This window comes from Urocitellus parryii, chromosome X (assembly GCF_045843805.1).
Source record: "Urocitellus parryii isolate mUroPar1 chromosome X, mUroPar1.hap1, whole genome shotgun sequence".
NCBI lineage: Eukaryota > Metazoa > Chordata > Mammalia > Rodentia > Sciuridae > Urocitellus > Urocitellus parryii.
The window spans coordinates 109310157-109332942 of record NC_135547.1 but is presented as its reverse complement, the minus strand read 5'-3'; positions in this window follow the sequence as shown (position 1 = coordinate 109332942).

Genomic DNA, 22786 nt, shown 5'->3' with positions numbered 1-22786 from the left:
AATACATGTGCTGAATTGCCAGGTTAGTTGACAAAATTGCCTGGAATTCCAAAATGAGATCTTGGAACTTATAGCCAAAGATTTTTGTTATGTCAGTAATGCAGAAAATAATGTTTGAGGATCATTAATTTAACAGTTTTTTTTTAAAGTGAGCAAAGTAGAAATGGACTGGAAACTATAGTTGGGTAGCACTATATTTTTATAAATTGTAAGATAATAAAAATGTTCATTTTTTAAACTTTTTTTAAACTTTTTTTCCTACAATTTTTGTCTCTACTTAAGTATCCATTAAGATAAAGCTTTAAAAAACTGATTTCAATTTTATTGCCTTCATAGTATTAAAATACCCTCTCCTAATTGTAGAAGCTTTCCAGATAACACAGTATGTTGGTTTAATTTGAACCTCCATGTTTGCTCCTTTTCACTGTCTTTTGCTGGTCTATTTGGTCCCTTCCCTACTGTTCATGTTGGAGTGCCCTGTGATTCTTTTATTGGTTGTCTTCTCAATATACACTTCCAGGTATGATTTCATTCTCATCTCAACTTGGTCTCTCTGATCTCTAAACACCTGTATCCAATTATATTTTACATCACCTCCTATTTGACATTTGTTATTTAATCTATTCAAAACGGAACTTCTCTTCTCCCTCCCAAATTTACTTTATTCAGTTTTCCTATCTCAACTGATGTTAATTTTATCCTTTTATTTCTTCAGACAAAAAAACCCTTGAAACCATCCATCATTCCCCTCTCTTACTGACCAGACCCAATATGTCATTATGCCATGATGGAACTATCTTCACACTCATCCTGAATTTAAGCACTTCTCTCTACCTCTATTGCTATGATCCTTTTTGGGACCCTCATCATCTCTTTCCAAAATTGCTGTAGTAACCTTCAAATTGACTTCATACCTCTGCCATTGCCCTTGACAGTTTGCTCCCAATACAATAGGCACAATTGTCTTTTGAAAATGGAAGTCAGATTATGTCTATTGGTTGAAACCCTGCAAAGATTTCTGATTTGACTTGAAGTAAAAGCAAAATTCTTAAAATGGTCTAGAGATATTGGCCTACATTTATTCTTTGACTTCATTTTTCTTCCTTGTGCAAGCTTTTCTTATTTCTCTCCAGCCCCAACTTGCTATTCTTTGAATGTGACAGGTAAATTATTGACTTCGGACATTTTCACTGGCTATTCTTACTCTCTGGAGCATTATTTCCCTAGAAATCTCAAGGCCAATTTACCTTCATCATTTTGGTCTTACGTCTGGTCTGGTCAGGTCATTTCTACACCTATACACCCTCTAAAATTGCAGCATACCCACCTCCACACTCCTAATCTCTATCTGGTTATGCATTGACATTCTTATAGGTGCTTCTTATTTTGTAAATTATTCATAGGTTATTATGCTTATTGGTTATTCCAATAATTTTAACTCCACAAAGATTCATGAGGGATCTTTGTTCTTTTAGATCACTGAGGTTTCCCAAGCACCAAGAACAATGCAAAAACTTGGTTAAAAAATTGTTGAATGAATAAATATTGCAAAATGGATACAGTAATTGTCCTTATGGTACTATTGAGAAAATTTAAATAGGAGTATTTTATCACAGGGCCTGACACCAATTAACAACTTAATAAATGGTTGCTGTTAAATATCTCATGAAATTTATCTCAGGTATTATATACCAAAGTCAGAGTATTACAACATGAACACTTTCTTTCAAATTGTAGTTTTACTTATGCCACAAGAAAACAAATTTTCTCTAGTCATACATAAACATATCTTATTAGGTTAATCTAAGTAAAGATAGTTATATAAATATTCAGCTATAGTTGATGGCTCACATGTCAGTGAAATAAATTGCATTGTTCTTTTTACTTTATACCAATTAAATTTCATATAATTTAAAGAGGTTGGTGATGAATATTTCCTAATATGGATTGTTTTAAAAAATCACAATAACATGATTTGCAATATTATTGAGAACTCCCCAAGAAATAGAGTTCACAGAAAATTATATTCCCACTGCGCATTTTAACGAATAACCAATTTTATTTTATTTTTTGGCATATTACAATGGAAGTTGGAATTGTTTGACATATTTGATTTTTGATTCTTCACATTTTTTAATTCTAATTAGTTATACATGACAGTAGAATGCTTTATGACACATCATACATAAATGGAATATAACTTCTCATTATTCTGGTTGTATATGATGTAGAATTGTACTGATCATGAATCATATATGTACATAGATAATAATTATGTCCAATTCATTCTATCATCCTTCCTACTCCCATAACTCCTCCTGCCTTCACTCCTCTCTGCTTAATTCTAGAAAAAACTAATTTTTATGAAGTATTACATGCATCACAAATATAGGTTTAATATGAGGGATTCAGTAGAAAATACTTTTTTTCCCCATCCTTATTTTGGAAAAGACTGAAAAATAGTTACTACTGAAAGCCTTTTGTAAGTCAAAACAGAGTATTATTCCTGATTATTGAATGGATGTTCTCATTTTGTCCCTTGCCCAATCATCAGTTGCCCATTCGAATCAAATACATTCATTCTTCTCTTTCATTCATATAGTTTAGTGTTTCCAGAGAATTTACAAATGTTTTACTGCATGCCAAGCCTTGGGTAATTAAAGTTGATGACAGGATGTGTCCAAGTTTATTCTGTGGACATCTGACTGCAGATCCAGAGGTTTAAGTCTGGGGTGAATGATAAGCCTCACTTCTTAAACTACAAATATTTCGAAGATACTAATTCTAATTTACTGAACAAATAATTTGTGAGTAAATCTATTGTCATCTTTTGTTGTACTTTCATTCTCTTAGCTGTTCATCAGACAACTTCATATACAACTTCATTTCCTTCTTCCAATCTTGAAATGTTGAGATATTCACCTCTTCCTGCTAATGTTTCTTAACATTTCTAGCATTAGAATAAAGATGAGAAATGGAGGAAAACAGATTGGCAATTTTCACCTAATTGCCTAGATGCTACCCTATATCTAAATGTTAAGTTTTCTTCTAACTATTTTAGAAAGAACTACTTTTTTTCTAGCAATTCTATTGGCACTCATGCCTACTTCACTTTGATACTCCTCTGCTGGTTGTGGGTGGATGGAGTTTGACTATTTCAGAATAGTTACTAGTGGGTGGGTTCAAGAATCTCTAGTGGGTTGAGAAAAAAGCCATGTTTATATAGATAGTGATCCTTCTATTAAAATCCTGAGAGTGAGTAATATTTAATAGCTATGTTCACCACGCACAAAGCAGAGTCCATCTGTACAGAAACTGATGGTATCTAAAGAGAACTGTATGGGTGCTTTGCATTCCTGTACTCCTGTGAGCAGTTTGATTTTTTTTTTTTTTTTTTTTTTTTTTTTTTAAGACCGTCTCATTAAGTTGCTTAGGGTCTTGCTAAGTTGCTGAGGCTGGCTTTGAACTTGTGATTCCCTGCTTGAGCCTCCCAAGTTGCTGGATTACCTCTGTGCCTAGCTGTGAGCAGGAGTTTTAATACTGAAATTTTAATTTTGTTACTTGGTAGCCAAGGTTTCTCTCCTGAGGGCATGACATAGGTCTGGATGCCTATGGATCTATACAAGCATATGATGCTATGAATCTGTCAAGACTTAACTTCTGCCACAGCGGATCATAGCATACAGCTTTAGGGCTTCATGTATATTATGTTGCTTTGACTACAGATGTAATATCTTTAGGTTCATTGTCTTTAAATTGTGGGTAGCTGTGGTAGGGGGAGTCAAATGGTCTACTTAGCTGACAGGTTAGTACATTCTCTTTTTTGATTTGAATTATTTTATATGTTTAAATACAGCACTGGTAGCAACCAGTGATGCTGTGTATATAGTGAAAGCACCATTAAATTTAGAGGACACTTTCTGTATAGCTAGGCTACTAGAAATGACAGGCCTTTCAAAACATAGACGATTTTATCTGGTTATTCTTGAAAGACCACTTCACTTAACATCATTTTCAGATTATAATAAATTCTAAGTAGATATCATTATTCTCTCACTTTCTGAATTTTCCATACTGTAGAAAAGTCTTATTTTAATCCTTTTCACTTAATCTTCTGAGATTGAGTAGTCATTGATGTTCATGACCCATTTTATTACAACAACATAACTATCCAACTGTGAGTTTTGCGTAGTTACAAAATGTGTACAGCTGAATCAACTTTTGCAAGCCAAGTCCCCAAAGTTAAATTACATACATTGTTTTGCAATTATCACTCCAAAATTCAGCATATTAGGACAATTAAAGGTCTAATTGATTTGAGATAGCCCATTTTAAAAGAACATTTTACTTTCATTTTATTGGCAAGTTTTAAGACAAAATTTAAAAGGAACAAAAGTGGACATAATTTAGATGTGAATTTTAATGAAGAAAGTAGAGAAAATGCTAAATGATTTGGAAAAAAGATATTTAGCATGATGTAACTTCTATAAATGATGATTTCCCCCTGTTCTTTAAAGAATGAAATAAGTTACATGTAATGGACAGCACTAAATTCAGACTGACATTAAGATGTGAATGTTTTAAATAAGTGACATAATTTAATTTGAAATTTTGAATCTAATATAAAATGCAAATTGCCCATAGCCCTTAATGTAGAAAAAGGGAAAAATGTAGTGATTGAGTTTGGGGAAATTGTAACTTGGACAGATCTAGCCAGCTGCAGTGATGAACAAGGCTTCCTTTATTATTGCTTCAAAAAAAGCTATTGAGTGGCTAGGACAAAGTAGCTGCTTGAATACGAGAATATCCAATATCCCTTTGAGAGGCGTATTTGATTATACATTTTGCCTTTACCGTTTCATTTCTTTCTAACTCTCCAAGTTCCACAAAATGTCCCAAAGATCACTGTTGTTGTTATCTATGGTAGTGTTTTTTGACCCAGAGGTTAACTATTGTTATCTATGTAAAATGGTCTCTATCAATCTTTGACTTTATACCTGATTCCCTTGTTCTTTTGTTTAGTCTTCCCATAAATCCTTGGAATTTAGAGGATTAACTGCAAAAGGGTTTAGCATGACAAGCAATTTTTTAAAAATTCTGGTGTAAGAATTCTTTTTCAGCTTCATTTCTCACTGTGGTCAAAACGAGTTCTCACCATGCTTACTCTTTCACAGTTACACATGGGCACGCACACACACACACCTCCAATACATGCTCCTCTGTAATTTCTGCTTAGAAAACTCTTACTCATCCTTCAGTACCCATCTCAGATGTCTTCCTTCTTAAACATTCCCCAACTCCTCTGTTAGTGTTATCCAACACCTCCCAGTCATACCCCCAACCCCCATCATCCGAATACATTTCTGTTACAGCACTTATTTTTACTATGATTATTTATCTCTGTTCCCTGTTAGATCAGAAGCTTCATATGGCCCTAAATACCATTTATTCATCTCTGAAGAAACCAGCCCAGCATCCAGGGCTTGTCATAACAGGTCTCAATGAATAGTTGATTGACTGAATGAACAGATCTTTGTGGATTTTGCACAACCTACAGTTGTGGGTGCCAACTCAATGTGCAGAGTTGGAAGCTGTTTGCAGCTCTGCCAGTCAGTTTTATGTTCTGCCAGCACATTCTTGGTTGTTGTACATTCCCCACTGATAGGATTTTTCCCAACAGTACTTGGCTTGATTACAGTGTTCAAAATTGATTTTCACCATGTCTGGGTTTTTTCCCCTACTCAACTTCATTCTCTCAGTTTCTGTACAGCAGGCTTCTGGGGCATCCTGTTGTTCCCCATTCCCCTCCTGTGCCTTGCCCATCCAAGTAACTTTGTGACGCAAGGCTGGGAAGCTGGCCAGCCTCGATCATTTTGTTGCTGGTGATCTTGTATTACTGTAGGAATTTGAGTGGTGAACCTGGGCATGCTGCCACAGCCAGCAGTGAAGGTGAATGCATTCCAATGCCAATAAGGACTAAGGCATGGAAGTAAATCCATGCGGAATTGACTTTGTCAGTGCTTTCTAGTAAAGGAGGAGATTATACATGTAGAATATATTGGTAGCAATGAGCATTACTCTGTTACTTGTAGTTCTAAGATAAAAGGTCACTGATATTCTTCACCTTAACTTCTGTTTTAGCACGAGTCTGAGGTTAGTGGAGAATACTGTACCCTTGTTGCATTCATTGCCTGGTTTGGCTCAGGGATAGAGAACTGAATGGCATACAGTCCTACGGATCATTGTTTCTCCAACTTGAATTGCATATGAATCCCTGGAGGATTTTGATTTACTAGGTTTGGGTTAGAGCTGAGATTCTGCATTACTAACAAGCTCGAGGGTGATACCATGATGCCAATATTAGTTTGAGGATCTCACTTTGAGTAGCCAGGAGGTAGAGAGCAGAGTAAGCTCTTCATAAAGCAGTGCTGACTAATGGGCATGTGATATGTGTTTGTGTATGTATATGCACACATACATACTTATGTCAATGTTTTTGATACCTCAACGATGCTATCAGATGACAGCATGACATAACACAAAATAAATAAGTTGTTCCATCACCAATTCATGTTAGCACAGATTTCTACTGACAGTTGTAGAAGCATCCCTGAGTTACCGGTGCTTTTGCACCTACAAGGCAAATTTAAGATTTGTGTGTGTGTAAAAGGTGTCCACTACCAAATCTTTGAAAATGATTTAGTGCATTAAAAGGGCAAACATCATCTTAGGTTTTTAGTTATCTTAAAAGTATGTTGTCTTTTTTTATATTTCCAAAGTACATGCTTAATCAAGCAATTATCAAACATATGTAAGTTATTAACTAAAATATTGCCAAGATATATAAGAAAGGTATATTGTACTTCTAAGGTTAAATTATGACACTTGCAGCATGGTTGATAGAATCACAAATGAAAATTGTGCACCATGTTTAGTCTGTAAATCAGAGTTTCCTAATTTTACTTTAAACATGAAATGTGGCCTTGACTATTTTACTATCACCAGTAGCACCTTGTTTTTAAACTACAAAGTCCATCCCAGAGTTCTAAATTTGTTTTTGGGTGTAAGATGATATCCTCTTTGGATAGCAACTAAATTTGTTCATAAAACTAAACTTATAAAAGAGATGAGAGAGAACAGATAATTGTACAATGCAGGATAAAATGTGGCCAGGGCCAGGAATGTGGAACACAGATTATGTGTTGGTGAACTACTACCAGTGTGCTAAAGGCAGCCTGCATCACATTTTTCTGCTACTGGGGACTAAACCTGGAGGCACTCTATCATTGAACTATACCCAGCCTTTTTTATCTTTTATTTTGAGACGAGGTCTCAGTAAGTTGCTGAGGCTGGCCTTGAACTGCTTTCTTCCTGTATCAGCCTCCAGAATCACTGGGATGATAGATATGTACCACCATTCTTGGCTTGCCACTAATTTTTAAATCAAGTTTTATTGGAATACAACTATACCCCTTCATCTAGGTATTACCCATGCCTGTTTTATGCTCTAACAGTGTGGAAGAGTTCTAGCAGAAATTGTGAGGCTTGCAGGGCCTAAATAAGTGTCCTTAAGGAAAAAAAAATTACTAACTTCTCAGAAATTAAGAAGTAGATCTTTAATATTTATTGGGGTGAGGGCAAGAGAACAAAATGTGGCCGTCCAACCATGGTCCTTCATTGTTCTTTCCATTCCTGGCATTCTCCTGCACTGCAAGGCCTCACAACGTACTTGCATCCAAGTACTATTAATCTTCCTCATGCTGTTGCTTTCCAAATACGTCTACCTTGATCTCCCTTTGATTGTAGGGGTGCACACATAAATACTATAGTGTCTGTCCTTTGTCAACCATGAAGGACCCATTAGTGGGCTCAGGGCTTCTTGAACAATACACTTTAAGTTTTGGGGTACTAGATTTTGGTCTGGAAGTTGAGGAACAATGATTTCGGATATATATACTTCTTGGTTCCCCTAGATTCTTCGCTTCTTGGGCTGGGACATGGTGTGAACTGGGTCACAGTACAGTGCTCTACAGGACAAGGGGGTCTCTCTTTTCTGGGTCTACAAGCATTTAGCTAAAGAGTTCTATTTAAATTGGTAGCTGGACAAGGGGAATATTAATGTGTTTTAGGTAGTCCTTGATGACGATGATAATTTTGTTACATACAAATGGCAGAGAAATACCTCAAGGGAGAAAACAATGAGCAAAGTCATAAGGCATGGAAAAGCTTTAAATACTAGTAGAGAATGGCTAGAAAATATGAGTGTCTATTGAAATATATACTGTCCCATTTTATCTTTGCAGGAAACTCTTATACTCGTTATGGAATTCTTTTTTCAATGAGGGAAGAATTGAACACATTTTAAATAAAATCAGAAGCATTCAGGTTTGCACATTCTATCAATGCTAATACTGTTAACAAAATCTGAGGCAAATCTAAGATTTCTGCCTGACAGTTTGGAGGATTTAGGCTGTTCTAGTGTATATCTATGATTTTTAACTGTGTGCAGAGTTTTGCTGCAATAATAGGATTTTTTTGTGTGTGTTTTAAGCATTCAAATAGGCTGTGGGGGGAGAAGGGAAAGAAGGACCAGCTGCAAGTTGAGAACCAGGGCTCCGTCTTCATAATGGTTCAGATTGCTTTTATTTTAAGATTAGACTTAAATAACATGACATAGTTAATTAGTGGCAGAACTGGAATTAAAAACTTCTCATGACTTTGGGCCCTGTGTTGCTTGTCCTCTAGACTAGATTTGATAATCAGCCACATGGCACCGGATATGTTCTGAAAAATCTATTTATTAGTAAGAAGTAGGGCATATTACTAGACTAGTGATTTTCAAAATTTAGTGAAAACAAAAATCACAGAGAGCATTCTGAAATGTTACCTTAGCCAAATTAAGGGACTCTTATTCAGAAGGTCTGCATTGGGCCTTGGAAACTACCTTGAAAACATATCTGTGGAAATATACATAAAGGTGATCCCCTTGACTCACTTTGCAAAACAGAGGATTAGAATGTGCTTTCTTTCCTTATGGACAGTAGCTCTGTACTAAAGAGCCTTTAGTATGTACAAAATCCTGACTTAATTCTTCAGAGAAAGTGACTATTATGTGCTGACCACTTTGTCTTGCCCAGTTCCACCTAAGTATCCCAAGTATACATACTTGAGGCTGGAATTGGGGAGTTACTTCTGGCCAGGGGAAAAACAGGCAGTTTTCTGACCTTATCTGATTTTATCATTGCCATGCTCTAACTCGCTGAGCTAACCAGCCACAGTTTTGTTGGAACTCACCATGGAGACAGATTAATTTTAACTTTGAGAGAACATGGGCTTTTCAACACAAGTTAAATATAGGCTGGCACAGAACATTACAGAAGCATTAGGTCCTCAGAAATTTTCTTTAGCTCTGAAACTTTGAGCTGTTACTAATGTATGCTACTCACTTTCTCCTGGTCATTCTCACCTTTCCCTGTTCTTTTGATCACTGCAACTGAGAAGGCAGGGCTTTGTCTGCTGGAAACAGATTATCTTTGAGCACATTTCTCCTAAAGAGTTACATTGAAAATTAGTAGAAAGAGTAGATGGTGTGTTAGGTTCTTAGGTAGACAGTAAGCTTTTGTACTTGTTGTTTGTGTTTTCTTAGATACTTCTTTAAGGTAAGTATTTTCATCTACCACATTTTGAAATTTCATAAAGCAGAAGTTCTGGGATTTTACCAGATGGAAAAATTTTGGAGGTAAAAATACTGCATTTCCAAGTGTAATGGTTTTTATTTTTTTCTGAAGAGTATACACACATACACACAACTCCCACTTTTAGCATATACTTCATTAAAACACATAATTTATGTGTTGATGAGACTTTTTTTTTTCATTCCTTTCATACAGGGTCACTCTCAGGGCTGCTCTGTCATTGAGCTGTGTCCCCATTGTTTTTATTTATTTATTTTTTTAATTTTGAGACAGGATCTCATTAAGTAGCTAAGGTCTGGCTAAATTGCTGAAGCTGGCCTCAAACTTGAGATCCTCCTGCCTCAGCATCCCAAGTCACTGGGATTACAGGTATGTGCACCATGCCCAGCTGATGAGACCTTTTCAAAAAGAGCCAGGCATGGTAGCAAGGATTGTGAGTTCAGAGCCACCCTCAGCAACTTGGCAAGGCCATAAGCAACTTAGTGACTTAGTGAGACCCTGTCTATAAATAAAATATAAAAAAAAATGCTGGGAATGTGGCTTAGTGGTTAAGTGCCCCTGGGTTCAATCTCTGCTACAAAAAAAAAAAAAAAAAGAAAATTAAAAATGTATTTTTTTAAATTGGAGAAGCTTATCTAGAGTAGGTGGATTCTATAGTAATACCAAGAAATACAGATGAAATATAAAATTCTTGCAATAACAAGCCACACGTGAGCCATGTGGTAGTGTGTTAGTATTTTAAGATACTAATACTAATCTTAATAAGTAGGTAATACTAATAAATTTGAGGTGAGACAAACATTTTTAATATTTGGAATATTGCTCCTCTAAGCTATATTACACAAATAATACTAGTAGTAAAGGGTGAGGGACCTACAGATCATTGCTTGAATCCATACACCAGCTCTGTGATATTGTTCACTTTCCATAAATTGTGTTGTCTGTTTTCCCACCTAAAATGAGTCAAAGTACTCAGAGTTGATACGAATATTAAAAGATATCATATATGTAAAGAGCTTAGTGCCATGTAGTATAAAACAAGTAGTTAATATTGGGTACTAACAATATTTTAATCACAGATTCATAATTTTCTTCCTAAAACAAATTGTCAAAGGATGTATTTAGTTGAAATACCATTACTCCATTGTGTATATAAGCACATGCATTAATTTGTTAGTCTATTAATAAAAAATAACTATAACAGTTTTTAAACATAGCCCTATAAATAATAAACATGCTTCCAAGTTCTCAAGAGGATGATAAAAGCCATAAACAGGCCCTTGCCCTGCTGAGTTTCCCTGTGAAGCCAACAGCTCATCTAGCCTCTCAAAGGCCATGGAAGCTTGAAGGTCAGACAGTGTGTGTAGGGGTTACCTCCAGATTTAACTCTTAAAGGCCATTTCTATAAGATACAAGACATCTTGTACATTTAAAACAATGACAATATGATAGTCATCATACTGTATCCAGATGTGCTAAATTAAAGCAGAAAGGAGAGTTACACAAACAACTTGTACTGATAGAAATTTGCCTGGGGGATCCCAGGTAGGTTCTTTCTTCTATTGGGCTTCAAATTGCATTATACTTAAAATATTTCTAATACTTAAATATGGCCTTAAACAGAATTATTATTATTATCAGTGGTCCTTTATTGATTTAGATTTTTACAGAAGTGGAGTTCCGGAGTACATTTCCTCCTCCAACCACTTGTTTTTTATTAAGAAAGTCACACCCCCAGGGGATTTGACAGATTCACACAGGGAGTTTGAAATAGTTGCTTAGCATTTCAGAAGCACTAAATATTCAGATAATATTTATAATGTTCCGGATGTCTGTTAGTCCTATCATTTTGTCATAAAATGTAGAAGGTCTAATAAGGTAGACTTCTTAGCAGCTCTGTTAGAGATTTCTCATCACCTCCATTTTCTTGTAGGTGTTTATAAATTGATGATTTGTTCTGGATTTTTGTACAAATCAAAGCAACCTGGTCGACACGCTATTCCCCAGAATTTACATTCAAAAGCATCATGGTTTCTATTTGTAGTAAAGGTTTTCTTCTATACATAGTTGAGCATTTTTCATAACCACTTACTCATTCTTCACTTTAGAATAGTATTAACTTTAATTCGAATGGATTTCAATGTAAATTAGTTTAAACAATGGGAATATGAAAAGGATATCTATAACTAAGTACACAATAGAAGGAAATTCGTGAGAATGCATAGAGTGTTAAAGAACATAGTACTGCATTCATTATGGGGAAATGTTCAAAAATTGTTAAACTATACAATTTTCTTTCTTTTTTGGCTTGAGATGTGTATTGCTTTCCTCCCTAACGGCTTTCAAGAGATGCCCCTGATAATTTGAAATCTTCCAATAATATTTTAAATACATGTGGTATAAAAATAAAACAAAAAAGAAGCATAATAATATTGGGGAAAGAGCCAGTGGAAAGAGAATAGGAGGAAAAAGCAAAAACAAAGGTAACTAGACAAAAATGGTGAACATCCTTTGGTGGTATAGTGGCTGACTTATCATGGGTAGTCTGCTTTTATAAAATCCTATGTGGATTTGGTAATAAGCCACTATTACCACTCCCCATTTACATGTCACTCCTTACTCCTTTTGGGCAAAGGATTGTCAGTGCCTTGTCCCTACACTTCACCATACTGTTATCTGTAGTTACTTTCTAAATTCTATTGAATGAAGCAATATACTATGACTCTGTTAAAATTATTCTTGAATTATTTCAGTTCCTTATATACTATCAATATGATCTTATCTTTAAAATGAGCATAATATTAGTACTGAAATCAAGCCTTGCTTTGAGAATTGAAAGGACCAAATAAAGAACTTTGAGCAGAGGTTAGCTCATAGTAAGTGCTCAATAAATGGCAGTCTTTGTCATAAAGCTTGTTCAATGGAATTACTTATTTTTAAACTGTAGTTTAAACAAATATGGTTTCTTACTATTAAATGGAACCTAGGAAGTATAAATTGCTAAAGACAGTCTTTCTTTTTGTTTAGCACAGAGAAGGGAACTAATATTTTGAAATTTCATATGGTAATAGATTCAAGTAATTTGCATGGGAAGGAGGCAGGGGAGGAATTATCTTTCTGTTCAATTTTTGAAAATTTTCAAAGCATTTACTGGCATTCTCAAGATGGGAAGGCAGTTTAGGCTTGTGTTTATCAGTTCCCTGTACACATCCTTGTATCACTAGCATTTTTTATCCCATTCAACTATCCAGCCCACTTGGGAGGCTACTTAAAAGATGTTAGATTAAAAAGTGGTTTATATCACCCTCCCATGTCTTTGACATCTCCATTTTTTCTGAAACCTACAGGGATAGGTAGGCACTCCATGCCAATATTTCAAGAATAGGTATCTTATTTCCCTCGCTCCTGTCTTTTCTAGTGTATGATTCTGCTTATCTCCTTGAGACATTTCAGTAGTATAGTTTCTGCAAACATGATTTTATCAAGAATTTACTTTAGACTGCAAAGTGAATTTCTTTGGGGATAGTTACATCTTACTTGGTCAAGGTGTGAAACATATCTGATTTTTCACTGCTCTACTGATATACTATGATTCTAAACTGAAGTAATATTGTATGGTTGCCTCCAGCCTTTATCTTGAATATTTGGGTTAATACTCATAATACACAGGTTACTAAAGCTATATTTTCAATATAATGTGGTACAATAATATATATTTTGACAATAAAAGCTCTTAGTAGATTCACAGTATAGGAAAATTATCTGTATATTAAATGGCCCTTACATAATATTCTAACATGACTTGTGTTCAATTTCAATTTCTGGTGATCTGGGTAACAAAAATTATTGTAATTGGATTGGGTCAAATGAATATTTGATGAAGAGCCAATTTAATTTTCAGTAAAACACTTAAAAACCACTAGGGAAACAAATGTAAAAATATTTTAGGCTATTTTTATTTTGTATTCTGAGATTATAAAGACACTTTCAATTTCTCATACACAGAATATTTGGAAGCAAGGGTTCACATTAAGCTACTAAAGGTTCCATGAGTGGATTAAAAGAGCAGGAGGGGAGGCTTCCATGTTCTTGAAGATAGTTTGAGAGTATCATGGGTGGTAAAGGAGAAGGTGCTCACAGTATGTAGAATGGTGGACTTAGCAAGAATGTAATGTTACTGTCTGCACTCTTTTCCTCAGGGAATCCCAACTAAGCAAGAAAAGGTGAAGTGGTTGAAAAGGGTTAGTGCCAGTGGTATGTAGCCTGAGGATGTACTCAAAAAGTTTGCCTATACATCTGTAGATCTTTGTCTACATATCAGAAACTGAATAGTTAATTTTACTAAGATAAATGTTTTATTTTTCTGAGATTAACAGATGTAGTAGAAGTTATTTAAATTAATCTTTACCATATGGTTCTCTTATCCTTTATATTATTTTATACATTTGGAAATTTATAAAGTGGGGATACAGAACATAAAGTAAAATGTCAACTTATCTCTTTTAAAGAGGTTAAAGATGGTGGATTAGTCTATGTGTAATTTTTTAAAAAATTAACTTGTACCACGTAAATATCAATACTAAGTGTGTCATATTTATGGAACAATTCTTTTTCTATAACCCTACTTCTCTCCATATAATATATGCATTATTTATAATGTTACCATGGTACAAAATTCTTATGCAGTGGTTACCTGAGTCTCCAAGTTAACCTATACTGTATTTATTAACTTATTTCCATTTTCTAAGCCTATTCAAATTTTAGTAAATAATGCCATCTAGTTTTGTACTTACATATCAATGAATTTCCCTTAGGAGATTACTGTTATTAAATATTATGGGGGAAGGAAAGCTTCTTTGAAATAATTTTGCATTCTGTGTCTCAGTAGATATTCTTAGTAGACACAAGCATAGCTAAAGGCTCTGAGAAGTCCTGCAGTTAAAAAATAAAACAATAGTGAATTTTTTCTAGATATATTTGACCATGATCCCTCTTTTCCCATAATGCCTTTTTATATCCCACTGAGCATGGGGAAATGACATCTTAGACATCCTACAGGTAGTATAACTTGCATATGCATCTGTATTTTTACAGAAATGAATTTAAGTATAGAAACTAAAGTTGGCTATAAATATATTATGTGTCAGTGTGTTCTTAAATGGATTTCATTTTCCATTCCATGCTAGTAGCTCACTGTGAATTACTTCTCGTTCCCTTTTCATAGTTACCCTACAGGTTTCTCTCTGGAGTCCTCAATTCTTTCCAACTAATACATCCATATCTCTTGTTTTTCAGACATGATATCTCACTTCAAGCCTCTTATGTCAGAGTCAACCTTTTCCTCTTCTAGGAGCTTGTTGAGGAGGAATTGGGACATGATGTGCTCTGTGTGTCTCAAGTACAATGGCATTCCTGTTTTTCTAAGATATTCTGCCTCTTTCTTCAAAACTTCCCTCTATTTCTTTCACCATGTATTTTGATGGATCATTAAACAAAATCTGTTTTTTCCTCCTTTCCTTTGTGTTCAGACAGGGCTTAATTTTCTAATACTCTAAGTAGATGAGGACAGATTTTCTTTGCTTCTTTGCAATCTCTCCCAGAAGGAAAGAAAAGTAAAAGGTGATTTCCATACTAAGACTCTGAAAACATTTAGAATATTATATACTTGAAAATACATCATCTTCATTTACCTATTGTTTTTTTTACATAACTTTATATTGGGCCCAGTCTACTTATTTCACTTCATTGTTTATCACTGTCCTCCTTGCTGATTAATATTCAGCTACACTGGCCTTCAGTTAACTTACTGCCTTTGGACCTTTGCTTCAGCTGTCCTCTCTGTCTAGATCTTCCCTGATCTTCACACTGTTTCTTGAAATAAATGATCTTATTAAATGTCACCTCCTTAAAGTCTCCTGTACCAGATCAAAGTATTTGTCTAGTTTCTCACTATGACATAATTCAATTTTAATTCTGTGTATAGCACCTATTTTGATATTTTGTTTACTTATCAATTTGTCTTTTCCCATCAAGAATCAAAGTTCCAGCCAGGCGTAGTGGCATATACTTGTAATCCCAGCGGCTCATCCCAGCGGCTCCCAAGGCTGAGGCAGGAGGTTCTTGAATTCAAAGTCAGCTCAGCAAAAGGGAGGTGCTAAATAACTCAGACCGTGTCTATAAATAACATACAAAATAGGGCTGGGCATGTGGCTCAGTGGTCGAGTGCCCCCCAAGTTCAATCCCCGGTACCAAAAAAAAAAAGTTTCATGAGAGCTGAAACATTATTTCTCATTTTTCATTGCTTCCTCAGTACCTGATACAGTGCCAGTAAAATAGCACAGGATTCACAGATATTTTCTGAATGGACATGAATGTTATTTCATGTCTGTTATTTCTTTTATTATTGTCCTTGTTTATTGGAAATTTCTGCTACCCTTTGCTGTCATTCTTTGTGTTGTTTCAACCTCCTTCTGCAACACTCACATGTCATTCTGAATAATAGTACAGCATCATCTTCTGATTCTGTGGGGTCTCTGATGCTCAAGTTAGCCTCTCATGTGTCTTTATTGTACACTACCTTGGAGACTGCATTCTTTCTCGAACTTAAATTGCTACTTCAACTGCAAAAGCCTTGGTATATAGTCTTTTTGACACCTATAGCTTAATTCTATCTCTGCTATCCTGTTTATTTATTTATTTATTTTTTTTAGTTGTAGCTGAAAACTATACCTTCATTTTGTTTTTATTTTTAGGTGGTTCTGAGGAGCAAAACCCAGTGCCTCACACATGCTAGGCAAGTGCACTACCACTGAGCCACAACCCCGGCCCCTCTGCTATGCTGTTTTTGTGTTGGCAAAATTGCCAGCTAAATCCTTGTTAGTGTTCAGTATGTATTAATATTGGGTACTTAAGCAGATTGGCAACAGGAACCATGTCATGTCCTTTATTCATTTACTTTTTACTAGCTATAATAAATTTCTTAAACTTACCATATTTCAGCTACATGTACTCCTCATAAATGCATACCAAAAACACAGCATCAGGATTAATGATCTTAGATAAGGCACTTGTATTGTTTACTGTATTGTCAGAATTAGGAAAAGGCAGTAGAAGATCCCTATTCCATACCTCATTTCTACCTTTATTTTTTTTTAGTTGTAGATGGCTACAATTCCTTTCAGGATGGGGACATAGCTCAGTTGGTAGAGTGATTGCCTCACATGTACAAGGCTCTGAGTTCAATCCCCAGCACCACACACAATAAAAGTTATTGTGTCCATATATTTATATGTAGTGGTGAGGATTGAACCCAGTGACTCACATGTGCTAGTAGCAGCAAGTGTTCCACCACTGAGCTACAACCCCAGCCCCTGTACCTTGTTTTAATATGCTTTCTTTTGATAGGTGTGCTACTGATAATAGTTTTCTCAACAATTAAGATATTAAATATATCTTTAAATAGGAAACCACTGTGATAATACTATGCAAGAATACTATACCTAGATGATAGAGTAAAAAGACAGAAATATAAACCAGGAATAAGTTGTTGTCTTGCATATTTTTCTCCTTAGTTTTCTAAAATTTGGGGTGTAAAAATCTTTATGTAAAAAAAAAAAAATCTCCTTAACATTTTGCATGAAGTATTCCTTTCTGGCATTTTTTTCAGACACGGTATTATTTCAAATTATTATTGCAAAATAAATTCATTTTCATGGTCATGAATTCAAACAGTACCAAATTTCACCAAATAAAAGACATGAAATAATATTTCTTGGTTAGATTATACTTGTAACCTAAGATGCTTTTATTAGTGAATTATATATTTTTAAAAGACAAATGGAATCTAACAGCAATATATATTTCCCACTAAAATTTTATCTCTGTGATCGTAAAATCAATTTATGCTTTTTATTAACAGAAAAGTAATTTGGTCAGAAAAAGTGGATTATAGCTCTACCATACAGTTTATAAAAGGAGCCAAGGAACCTAGGATGTTTTTTATGATTTCAGCGAACATTCTTGGGGGGGGGTAAAATGCTATTGTGTAGTGAAGTGAATTGATTCTAATCTCAGTTGTTTTCTGTTAATTAAATCGACTAAACTCAATCATGATCCAAAGACTTTTAAACAATAAAATCCCATTTGTGGTTGAAGATCAAATTTAAGGAGCATACTGGAAATTCATTAATTTTGTCATGTTTAATTTTTTTACTCTGACTCCCGGTTTCTCAAAGAAACAAAATGTTAATATTTCCTTGAAGCCAACATCTAGTCTGCAGTAGTGGGTTTATATCTTAATGTTGAAAGTTAAATACTCAGATGGCAAAAATGGTTATAATGAATAGATATTTTTCACTACATGAAAACTGGCTAGTTTTTCTGTCAATTATCAGCTTTTATTCCTTTTCCATTCCAGAAACACATCCCTAACTTCAAGTTAAATTCAGTAGTCATGTAGGGAGATCTCTCTCTCTCTCTCTCTCTCTCTCTCTCTCTCTCTCTCTCTCTCTCTCTCTCTCTCTCTCTCTCTCTCATATACATACACACACACACACACACACACACACACACACACTCCTTTTGCTTTTTAGGTTGTGGCCCTTATGCTAAACTTATCCACTGGGTTTTCTTATATGGGTCATGCCATAAAAATATCCATTTGAGGCTAGTCAGGTCAGTTTCTCTGAGAGAACCATTATATTGTCTATGCCTCCTTCGTCCTTGTCAAATTATGATATTTTCATTCATTATCCTTGTATGGATCAGGGAGATAATTGTTAGGTATGGATAAAGTTATTGATTATGTTATACCACCTACCAAACTCGGGGAATTTATTGTAAGGGTATTCCATAATGGACTGGCACTAGGTCAGAAGTTACATTACTCAGTGTGTCTCATGCAGCAAAACAGACAGCGTCAGGCCGTCAGGCTGGAGGCCTTGAGAAGGCTGACACCTCAAACAGTAGTGATATTTGAAGTGTAGCTCTATTGCTTCCAAACATTCAACTGTGCTGGTGGAAATGAGAATAGAAGAAAAGCAGAAGATTGGATCATTGGTTAAGAGGTGGCTTTTTACTTTCTCCTTCAAAGCTTGTATCTTAAAAGTTGAAAGGCTAACTTTGGGGGAATGAGCCCTTGTGTCTAAATGACACAGCAGAATAGCAGTTGCAAAGTCTTGTGTTTGAACAAGCACTGAATAAAATATGTGTGTGCATGTGTGTGTGCATGTATACTATATATAAAATTATATAATTTCTTTGTCACATTTTCTTTACCAGTTGTTGGTGACATTACATATTCTTTATGTTAATAAGCAGAACCAAAAACAAACAATAAAACCTTTGAGACTGCATTTAAAAAATTCTTCAATGTCAACTAGCAGTGGGAACATTTGATACTTCTTTCATTTCTACCTGGGATGTTCTGTTACCTCAAAGTCATAGGCTTAAGCTATTTCCCTTCAATTGTGTAAGTGAAAAAGTCATTTAGATATTTCATATATTTTAGGGAGAGTTTAGAAAATAGGGTCAACATTTCCAAATGTGTACATATTGCAAGCTCTTCCTCCTTGCTTTTCTCAATCCCCAGTTTTGTTCCTCAGGCCTGTCTTATTGAACTGCCCAACAGATACCTACACACAAAAGCACCCCACAAACCAGTTTCATTTCATCATCTATGCTAACTGGGTTATTCCTTTTTCTCTCTATATATATCCTGTTTTGTTCCCAACATTAGAACTAGTCCTAGTCCCATCTTCCTGAATCCTTTCTTTTAATTAATTTATTTTTGTACCAGGGATAGAATCCAGGGATGCTTTACCACTGAGCTATATCCCCAGCCCTTTTTATTTTTTATTTTGAAACGGGATCTTACTAAGTTGCTGAGGCTAGCCTCAAACTTTCAGTTCTGCCTCAGCCTCCCAAGTTGCTGGGATTATAGGCATGCACCACCACACACAGCCCTTAATCCTTTCTTGGTACTCACATGAAACTTGAAGTCCTTTGTCTTCAACCCCATGAAGATTTTATCTAATTTCCCCTCAGTATCTCTCCCTGCTCTTAACTGTGAATTTAGTACTGTATGCTGTGTTAGTTTCTAAACTACATGGTAGTTTTTAATATTCATTTAGCTGTTTTTACATATTGATCCCCCTGATTCCTTACATTTTTTTTAGAGTCCCAATGAATCTAACAGTTGTTTAGTTTGAAAATTCTAATACCATACTTGAAGTTTGGTTCTTGAACATCTTCATACCTTTCTTTAGAATAATTATGGCACTGCAATTGAAGTAATGTTCCTCCTCTTCTCAGTGGAGCCTTGCATAGTATTTTAGTTGAAGCATACATACAAATGCCCTGAATTATAGGATAGTATCACTGGGAAGTCCTACTTGCATGTGGGCAAGAAGCAGAGTCTCTGCAAGGTAGCCTGTTACTTGGATAACTCTGAGGATATTAATGATGAAAAGGAGTGGCCAGAGGAAAGACTTTTCCCTTCTCAATTGCAGCACTGTAAGTAAGTGACTTCTGGTAGATCAAATAGACTATTTTGGGGATTCCTGCTCACCCATCTCCTCTGTGTTTTCAGAGCTGCTGTAGAGCTGTTAGAACAGTGAACTGATGCTTTTTGACTTGCCAAACAGTGGGAGCTTTCTATTTAAATAGTTATCCCTTAGAAGAGCTATATTAGGGAGCTCAAAGGAAAGGATTTAAGGGCCCACACAGAGTAGAGAGGCAGCAGATCAGCCACCTACTGGGCCCTTGTTCCTTCCAATGCTTCAAACTACATATTTGTAAGGCAGACGGCCTCCTGCTCACTGAACTGTATGCTCCTCACCTGCCCTTTTGTGTTTAGCAAACACATGGGAAGGGCAGCTCTTTGCTGCTAACTTGTCTCATGTTGTTCTTGGTAAGCAATACCACACAGACAATGGGCAGAGATCCAGGTGTGCTGCTGGCACCTAGGGAATGTGGTCATAGGGAAAAATCCTTTAGGGGCAAGGATACCAAATACCCAAGTTTAGCATGTGGTCATTTTCCAAGTGATGAATGTGTAAAATGCCAGGAGACTAAGAACCAAAAGGATGAATTGAAATATGTGTTTTTCACCAAGCTTTCATATACCTTTGTTAAAATAATTCACTTAAATTCCAGTTATCCGTACTATCAAGTTTATCATTTTGATAATGTTATCTAGGTATTTAATCAGAATTACAACTGTACTGAGAAGAAAAACAGTGTTTCCCTAGCTTTTAAGCCCATAAGAATTTTATTAAGTCCAGAGGGAAATTATGTTATAATTTATTTTTCTTATACCCATTCTATAGGGAAATAGACCTATACCAAAGAAGATACAGGAAATAGAAGTGGGTATTAAGAGACTCACTATGCTGCTAGGTAAAGCTCTCTTTCTAAATCTCATTGAAACTTGATTCAGAATTGGGCCAGAAAATAGGCCTAGCTATCCACACAGATACCTCTTTCTATATTATCATTAAACATGTCCTTGGAGGCAGCTACTTCTGTGTTGGGATGATGTAAATCCTTCCATTACACTTTGCTTTCCTTTTATTATGTGTGCATTGTTGTGAGCTATTTAAACATAAAGAAAATATAGAAAAAATATGACAACCATCTCAATACCAAGATTTAATGCACATTAATGTGTTGTTCAATCTTTTCCAACTTTCTATTATGAAAGAATGTTAAAGATACAGCTGAAGCTTCTCCTTTCACCCCTTCTCTTTATCACTGCTTTTTATGTAATTATTACATATAGGTCTTATAATTCTTTCAGCAGCTAATATATTCTTAAACTGCAAGGACTACCTCCTGACTTGGGTAGTCTGCCAGGGGGTAGTTCACAACAGTACTATTGTAATGGGCATTAAAATCCTTTCTAAAAAACAAAACAAAACCCAATTAACTGATCTTTAGTCTGGTACCACTGATGTGAAAATATTTTTTCTCTTGGGGAGGGTATCTGGGTTTGCCTATTATAATAGGCAGCAATCTCTAGAATAGGAGTTTTCAAAATTTAGTACATGTAAATGGCTCCTATCTTAAACCATATACAACTAACACTCAAATCCTAGCCTTTTGTTCTTAGTTGCCATCATCGGTGATGGTTACTCATTTTGTGCTATGCATTTTAAAAAACATTCCTATTAATTGATATGTCTCATCTCCTGGGTTCTGCATCTATAGAATAATAAAATAGAGCCAGATGTGGTGGCACGCAACTATAATCCCGGCAACTCTGGAGGCTGAGGCACATAGATTGTAAGTTCAAGGCCAAATATCAGCATCTTAATAAAACCCTAAGTAACTTAGTAAGAGCCTGCCTCAAAATAAAAAGGACTGTGAATGTAGCTCAGTGGTAAAGTGCTCCAGGTTCAATCCTCAGTATCAGGAAAATAGGCTGAAGATCACACTTTTGGCTATCCCTAGTTTGTATCCCTAGTGGTACTTTCCCACTCCCTGGAATACATCATGTTCTCTTAGCTTTGTATCTTCTCGAATCAAAATAGAGAACAAAAGTAAGGAAGTGGAAGTTGGCAGTGAGGTGGTTTGGGTATTGAATTGTTCCCACATCAAAAGATTTATGAACTGTGCATTTTAAACAGTTCTCGGTTCATGACTCCCTTTAACAGAATCCAGAAAGCAGGTTGGGAGGGTGAGGCAAATGTTACAGAAAATGGTCTTGACTGTTCGTTCTAGTGTTAGAGATAAAAATTTAACTAAGGTAGGTTGAAGACTTGTAATCTTACAACTTGAAAACCCCAATTTTAAAGGACGAAATGGAAGGGTAGGGAATGAATTCAAGATGGCAAGTTTACTGAGATCTGTTCCTTTGCTGCTCGCTGATGCAGCTCTTCTGAGGGATAGAAATTTAAATAGAAAGCTCTCTCTGCTAGGGAAGCAAAAACATTAAGACATTGCTTTAACAGCTTTACAGAATCTGCCATTTTCATCCTGACTACAGTGCTAAGAAGTGAGCAGTAATCTCTGGGGCGGGAGCACAGCCCACAGTCAACACCTATGCTCAGTCTGTGCTTTTTACACTTTCAGTTTCCATTTTCCTTAATCAA